Source organism: Gavialis gangeticus, unplaced genomic scaffold (genome assembly GCF_001723915.1).
Source record: "Gavialis gangeticus isolate Ggan-Ray unplaced genomic scaffold, GavGan_comp1, whole genome shotgun sequence".
Taxonomy (NCBI): domain Eukaryota; kingdom Metazoa; phylum Chordata; order Crocodylia; family Gavialidae; genus Gavialis; species Gavialis gangeticus.
The window spans coordinates 129,530,594-129,538,872 of NW_017729024.1; the positions used below are offsets into that span (position 1 = coordinate 129,530,594).

At 44.2% G+C, this 8,279-nt stretch overlaps 1 protein-coding gene across 3 annotated transcripts in view; it reads left to right on the top strand.

Annotated features, from left to right (window-relative positions):
* The first annotated feature begins 2,217 nt into the window (after nucleotides 1-2,217).
* The window catches only part of S100Z (S100 calcium binding protein Z), a 42,302-nt gene continuing 36,240 nt past the window's right edge, over nucleotides 2,218-8,279 (top strand). For 2 of the 3 annotated variants that reach the window (XM_019517722.1, XM_019517724.1), the window contains exon 1: nucleotides 4,667-4,715. The gene's annotated coding sequence lies outside the window, so the exon portion shown is untranslated. Of the gene's footprint in view, nucleotides 2,494-4,666; nucleotides 4,716-8,279 lie in introns of those variants that run through there. The other variant, XM_019517723.1, reaches the window with a different exon arrangement.

Here is an 8,279-nt window from a genome sequence, read left to right on the forward strand (position 1 = left end):
TCTGTGTAGCTCCTTCATCCCTCTCCCCCACCCCCACCAACTTCATGGAATAGCACTAACGGCTAGTTTAGCTTGTTTTAAGGAAACTTTTCCATAGGAAAGTTGGAGGAAGCTTTTTTCCTTGCTTTTTTATTAACTAAAAATGTCATGTTCTGACAGGAGCCTGATAAGAGATAAGTTAAAAAGTGATGTCATAGGGATAACTTGAGCAACAACTCTCTCTTCTGTAACTGATAAGCAGGTGATACTCAACTGAGGGAAGAAAAAAAAGGAAGCCCTTTGATGAGGGAATATAAGCACTTCCAAAATATAGGTATTGTTGCTGTTCTCTCAGGAAATACATGAAAGGAACATGGGGAGTGATTTTTCTTATCCATGCCTAAAGTCTGGTGTGTTTGCAATGCAGCATTTCTATTAGAAAATAGTTCTGTGTAAAAGGTCGTTTATGTAAAGAGATTTCAAAAAAAATCTAACTATCGAAGTATGAAAAGGGATTAAAATACTGTCTTTAATCTATGAGAAGCAAAATGTAAAACAGCCATTCTCTCCCTGACATACTGAGTTAACACGCTTCCTGTTTCTTCTATGGGGAGTGACAATATAGCTGGGACATCAAGCTGTGTGTATTGGCATCAGGCCAGGACTCTGAAGGCCTTCCTGAACTTTTGGTCTACATAAATTGCGTTCATGTAAGTCACAGAGTGATAACATTTATTTTCCTTGATGGATGGTTATTATATTGTAAGGCTGTGTTGTGGGGGGAGGGAGGGCATTCTCTTTCATTAAAAAAATCCCAGTAGTCAAATCCTGCATTTTGCTGGCTTTATCCTCTCCTTAAAGGTACAGGAAATAAATGTCTGGGAGCAGTGTTTTATGAGGATCAAGTGCAGCTGATGACATTAATATCGTTATTGTGCATTTATATAATATAACATAGGCCTAGGTTGAAAAGCCTATTATTTTACATTCCTTTACGAAAATGTCCTTTGGGGCTGAAATGTTTCTTGCTTCATAGTGCACAGTGGATTTGTTTTTCAATTCTAATTTATCTTAACATGAAACATCTATTCCTTTTAAAATATTGTACTTCTAAAACCTTTACTGATTCCAAATGTGTTCCAGTTTCAACATGGCAAAGGCACTTCCTCTTATTGTGTCAGAATAACTTGAAAGAGGCTTTATTCACAAAAATTCTACTGGAAAGTGTTCCATGTATCTATGATCCTTCTTTACTCATACTCAAGGTGTTGGAACACAAGGCACATGGGTTAAAAAAACTGTCTGGGGTCTGATTCAGGGATGCCTGCCCTGAGTGATCCTCAAGTGCTTTGCAGTGGATGCAAAAACTTAGTAGGCTAGAGGGGATGGTGAGGGTGATGGTTCTCTAGACCTTCTCTTATTTACCTTTTGGGGCTTCTGCTGACACTGGATTCAAGCAGATGATGAATAGTGAAAAAGCAGGAGTAACAGCAGAGATCTGTTAATAACACAAATAACAATGGGGCACAATCACAATTGTAAGGTACCTAATAGGCACTGGATGAAGCTAAGAGTATTGATTGACCTGTTATAACTTGATCTTTATTAAGGTACTTAGGTACCATGGTGCTGGAAGCAGTATTAAAACCTTGGGGCACCTATACATGTGCTGGACATCGGAGCAGACTCGATTAATCACTCCACCAGCCTCCATGTCACATCTGTTCAGGTACCTGCACTTCAAAATGGCAGTGGGGGTTTTTCCATTAAAGCTTATTGAATGAGCTTTAGTTCAAGTGCCCCCATTGCCATTTTGAACCATGGGACACTGCATGCACATGAAGCTGTGGGTGCTTTAATAAGAGCAGCTCTCAGAGCCACTGTAATTAAAGCACCTCCACCTCCCACTCAGAACACATGTATAGACACCCTTGGTTATTTGGACACATCGCTACCACACTGCAATCAACCTCATGAGTGCAGTTTATGCTATGCAGTGCCTTTCCTAAAACACATTGACAAACCTGTAAACAGCCAACTGAAATGGTGGCGTGTCTTTTTAAAAACTTTGTTTCCTTTCCTTCCCACTTTGAGATTTTTCTCTCATGAGCTGCTTTTCCTGACAAATCATTTGCATCTCTCCATTCCCTTCTGACTTTATGATCATCCATGCTCCTTTCTTCGTGTTTCTGAGGGTTGGTGGCTTTTATTTTATTTGTGTTTGGGTGGAATGAGGAAAGCTCTTTCCTGTTTCAGCCCGTATAGCAGCATTTTTCAGCTAATGGGTTGCAACCCAAAAGTGGGTCACATGAATATTTGAAAGGGTCATGAGGAAGTCCCAGGAAAACCTGCAAATGTGCAGGTTTCCCCTTGCAGGCTGACAGCATTCCAGCCTGCATGTACTGCTTGGGACAATTGGAGGCAGTGTGCACACATGTATCTGCAACCACAGATACACCTGGCCAGCATACAGTGAGTTCAGGTTGTGGGAGCAGCCCCAGCTGCTGGATGCAGGTAAGTGTATGGGCAGCAGGAGGTGGAAGTCCAGGGGACTGTCCAGAGGACTGGGGGCGGGAATCTGTGTGCATGTAGGGGTGCTGGTGCTGGTGGCCAGATACAGGGCTGCAGCAGGGCAGGGGGAGCAGTAAGGAGAAGGTGCCTGGCCCTTCAGCAGGGGAAGGAGGTGGTGGTGGTCCTTTGCAGCAGGGAGCTGCATGCCTGGGCAGGTGGTGCTGGGCCGGCACCCATACACTCAGGGACCTGCACTTGCTGCTGGGGTTCCAGCTCAAGTGGGATGGGGGCAGCTGGGGCCTCCCTCTGGCTGGGGTGGCAGGGGACTGTGGATCAGGATTGAGGGGCACCAGCATGGCCTGGGGGTGTGTGTGCAGGGGGCTGTGGCTTGGGGGTGAGGAGCACTGGCTGGGGACTTTGAGTCGGGCACCAGCAGGGCCAGGGGGCTGTGGGTCGGGACAAGCCATCAATCTTGGAAAATGGGTCCCAGAATGAAAAAGGTTGAGAACCACTGTTCTACAGGACTGTTTGGGGAACGGTGGGGAGGGGAGAGGCAGGGTGCTGCACTGCCTGCTGCAGCAATCCCAGCAGCCTGCACGGTATGTGGCTCAAAGCCACTATCGGTGCATCCCTCTGCTGCTGAGAAGTTGGACAGCCCCATGTAAAGCATTAAAACTTGTCTAACAGAGCAGTTTCAGCCATTGGTACATAGTCACTGGTGTAAGCCCGCAGCTGAGAAAGACAAAACATCTATATATCCTCCTTGATACAGAGATAAACTGCTCCAGTGCACGTGGTGGCTTCTGCAACTAAGAGCTTGCACTGGCAGCTGGTTATGTATTGGTTCAGATCCCCACTGTAAGCAAGGCCTGAAGTGTGTGTTCTGCTTTGAGTAGTGGGTGGTCCAATTTGGGATGGGGTCTCTGACTATGGTAACAGGTTATAGAGGGTGGGATGGTCCACGCATAGCTGACTTGCTGCAATTTAGGCAGAAGTGATCTTCAGACTGCTTTTCTCCTCTAACTGACCAATGCAGCTCTCGGGTCTTGCTTCTCAGTCTTTTAATTTAACTTGCAATTTAAACATGAAAAGAAAACTAATGAAAAATTTCCCAGGGTTTGTCATGGTGGATTGAGGGGGTTGCAGTGGTTTGGTTGCACTCTCTTTCATACTATGCTGTGGTAGCCACAGGAGGGGGTTTTAAGCTCCTGGATCAGGTAAGGATTCCCCCTCTCCCTTCCATTCTGTGCTCAGCGGCTTGTCTCCCTCTCTCCCTTCCCCTCTAGTTCCCTGGGCTTTCCCTGTCTACTGCTGCTGTTGTCTTTCCTGTCTCTGGCTGTCCTGGGGTGCGGGGGAGCTCTAGAGGCACTCTTATCCTGCTTCAGTTAGACTATGCAGGAAGCTGTGCTTATCCCAGGACAGCAGCAGCAGGTGGGTTACCTCTTCCTGTGCCTGCTCCCTGGCTGAGGGGAAACACCTGGGGGTATCAGGCAGCCCTTCCTGCTGTTGTGGTTGCTGCTCCTACATCCCCCTTTACAAAATCCTGGATCCACCCACTGGGCTTGTACATAATAAGGCACAATGCAAAACTATGTAGTTCCTTTATTTTATGGCTCATCCTTCCACACTTCTTTGTATGATGTGTTTGTAGGCTGTAAACTCCTGCAGGTGAGGACCTTCTGCTCTATCAACATGTAAGAAGACAATGCATAGTAACAGTATTATGTAATGTTTTAATAACACACCTACCAATAACCAGGAAGGGAAGGGAAGGGAAAACTCTTTGACAGAGAGGCATGCACATTGGTATCTATGATGTAAAGACTAAGTAAGTTCAATTCTATTTACTGAGGGAGGTTTCACAAATGTTAGAATGCCCCATGCTGCACTTGGCAGGACCTGCCTGTACTTGAATACAGCGTACTAGACCAATAAGGCTCTAAGAACTTTACTCCAGAAATACTAATGGCTTCACGTATCCTACAGCCTAGCATTATTAAGTACCAGGAATATACAGCTATGAAAGTACTGCTGAATTCTTGACATGCCAAGAGCTGAAAGATCACTTGCACTTGCAGCCACATGCAGAACTTGTTTGAAAATGACCCATCTGCTATGCCTTGCTGAGTTATTTTTCTTTTTCCTTGCCTTTTCATGGATCAGTTCTAGTGACCTCGTTATCAACATTCGACTCCATAAGGATATTTAACTCAGCTTGAAATGAGGTAGCTTAAATAACAGATTTCTCTTGTCCTAAGACTGTCATTTAGGGGTACGAAGATGTGTGTGTGATTGCTGACCAGGATAACTATGCTGGCAGAACCCACTTGTGCAAATATGGTAACTGCTAGGGCTGTGTGAAATTTCGCTGGCTGTTTTGTTTCAACACTGTTTCGACTCGTTTCACGCTCAAAACAATGAAATCAAATTGAAGCGAAAGGCTTTGAAACAGCCTCGAAACAAAACAAGGGCAGTCAAAATGTTCAAAAGTTTCAAAACGTTTTGAGTTTTGAAGCTGGGCTTGCTTGCAGCTAAAGAGAAACTATGGAGGGGGAGGGGGAAGAGGGAGGAAGGACTGCTCACTTATTGACTATGTAGCTGGCCAGTGACTGTCATCCTTCCCTGAGGTCCCTTCCAATCCCAGTGCTCTGGGAGAGGGATGGAAAAACTGCATAAAAAGCATCATTTGAACTGAGTTCTCTGCACCTTCACACTTCCAAGTGACACAAGTTTTGCTCTTAACCGTTTGAAGTGCAGTTTCCCAGTTACCCCTGCACCTATCTCCTTGAAACTTGGCAGGCTTCATGGCCTCAGAAAGAACTACCATGCCTGCAGTTTTCACCCTGCTGTGCCTTAACACACACACGTGCCATGAATTTTGCTTTCAAGACTTTGAGGTGCAGTTTCCCAGCAACCTCTGCACCTATCTCTTGCAAGCTTTGTGACCTCAGAAGGGGCTACCACCTCTGCAAGTTTCATCCAAATCAAGCAAGAAATGACAAAGTTATAAGCAGTTTTGTAGTTCCCCATTATAGCCTATGGGCAAAACATTGAAACAGCGGAACAATTTTGATTATACAAAACAGAACAGCAGTTTTGAAACGAAACAAAACTCGAAATGAAACACTGTCCAATCCAAACGGAAGTCAAAATGGAACAGTGCTGTTTCGCACAGCCCTAGTAACTGCACACTTATTGTACAGCTTGCTTCATTTGGTGGAAGTAGATTTGCTGTTCCCCCAAGCATCTGTACTTGGAGGACTTTGCTGGTAGAGCACTTTCAGTGTAAACATAGCCTGATGTTCCTTGCTGTTTTCATTTTGGAGATGTACTAAAGAGCATTAATAAGCATCTATATAAAGATGCAAGACAGCAAAGAGTAGGAAAACAAAAAAGGTACAGTGACTTGTCTGCAGTGTAAAAGACAAACTCCATACTGGTGATCCTACAACTTCTGCTGCACCAGTGGGAACTTCAGCAGAAAGTAGTCTCTGGCAGCTTTTGCTGGTTTTACCAAGCTATCTACTCTGAATATATTGATACTGTATGGCTGCAGTGTAGCGTAGACAGCTGCCCTAGTTTGAAATGAGTTAGCTCAAGTATCAGAAGCACTATAGCCAAAGCAGCGCAGAACTTCTTTGAGCTTGTCACAGCACCTGAGACAAAGGTACTTTTGGGAATCGTGTGGCATGGATAGATATCAGATTTGCTATTGTTGGATCTAGTTTCTAATTGTAACAGTCCAAAGCTGTGTTCAGTTTTATTGTTCCCATACCTGTGTATGTTAGCATTTGACATATATGCAATTTTGATGTATCTTTATATTTCAGCTAATGTATCAATAGGGCAGCAATTGACTTGAACAACCCACAATTGTTCACACTTAAAAGGGTCAATGGCTCAGAATTAGCACTTGATTTGGTTTGTTTATTGGTCCCCCTGCAGATGTGCTAAGAGGCACCCTAGGCCTGTTCAGGCAATCATATATTTACATTTTAAAAGAAGTCTGATGCCTAGCTGGCCAAACTATCCTACAGGAGAGACAGGGTATCAAATTAATGAATCTACGTATGTAAAAAGGATGCAAGATTATAGTTTGGTAAATATGCACCTTCAGGGTGAAGAAGTTACTGGCATAGTGTGAGCCTCCCCTAGAAATAAAGGGGTGACATATGTTAATAGCCAGACTGGAAAAGGTACTTAAGCCTGCCTAGAGAACATGGCTTAATCTTCAGTCTTCTCATGGAAAAAGGAGAGGTTGGGTCCCTCAGCCAAAGAGGCTGGGAAAACCAAGCCAACAGGGGGGATGCAGGAGGCTCCAACAGGCAGGGTCAGAGCCAGAGGCTGCATTAAGACCCTTGAAGCTGGCTAAGGATCCAAGGTGTAGGGTAAGAATAGGTCAGTGTTTTGGTATTTTCTCGTGTTTGCTTACTCATATCTGTCTGCATCTCAACAGACAGTTGCTGGTTTCTTGGGCTTGTTTTATTTTTATTATAAATCATGTTGCTGTTTATCTCTTTACTGGTTGCCTTTAAGAGTGACTTCTGGGCAGGTGATATTCTAGCCTTACCCTCTCCATGGAGGTAGGGACCTATAATTTCTTCATTACCCAACTGTGAGGGCTACCTGGGGCAGGCAGAGATCCTTCACTGCAGCTACAGAATCCAGTAAAGGGCAGAGGAATTGAGTTGTTGGGATAGGGAACCATCTCAGGGCAACCTTGGTCTGTGCCCTGGCGAGTGTGGTAGCACAGTGAGGAGTAACTCAGATCTCTCATGGACAGGCTTGTGACAGGGCTAATATGCCTGCCAAGAAGCTGGATAAATGTAGTCTTTGTGGAACTCTGTTTCGCTTGGCTGCTGGTACCCAAACTAGCTTGTTTAAAGCTAGCCCAGGTAGCTTTCCCCAGTATCTTTTGTTATCTGATTATTTCATCATAGCAAAGGAATATTCCCTTTGCTATTTAATCATTCACAGAAATCTTTCTGTTGCTTCACAATGAATGAAACCCTTTAGTTAACTGCCAATTAATTATTGAAAGCATACTCTGAGGATTAATGACGATCACATACATTCTGCAGTCCAGATATACCCTTATTTGAACACAGGGGAAGTAGAACGTGCACCAGCTAGTGCAGAAAGCTTACATTTGTACCAATTTTTTAAAGAGAAACAAGTCTAGTTATCAAAGCGTCTTGTATCTTTCCAGGATCCCTGATCAACCACACATAAGCATACGAACAGCTGTATCTATATGGTGGAATACATGACCACGCTTATATCAGAGATCATACATTTAGGAGATGAGGTTATTTACTACATTACAGGTTTGGTCCCACTGCAGTTTGTTTGAATGTGGTCTCTAATTTGCATGGTTTGTCAGTCCCTGAGCTTTTATGTATGCATACAGAGAGCACCAGTGTCCTAACATACTTCTGGAAGGGACAACATATGTAATTGTTGCTTGTGCAAAGTCAACTTCATGCAATTGCACATGACCCAAATACAGCAAAAAGGCAGAAAATTGGGCATGGTTCAATAGAAACAGGAGGAGGCAGGAGCCCATGGAAGCAAACTAGAATTATTTGATGAAGAAAAATGGGCCGCAAGCCCCTTGCACAGTAGATAGTCTGCTGAAGGAGAAGGAACAACAAGAGACTCAGTTGGCCCACAATAAATAAAAATAAAAAGACCTTTTTGGGACCTGGTGACTGTCTATGGGACCTGGTGACTGTCTATAAACTCACTAGGGGGGAACAGAAGGGTTTAGGGGAGACACTGTTTCCCCT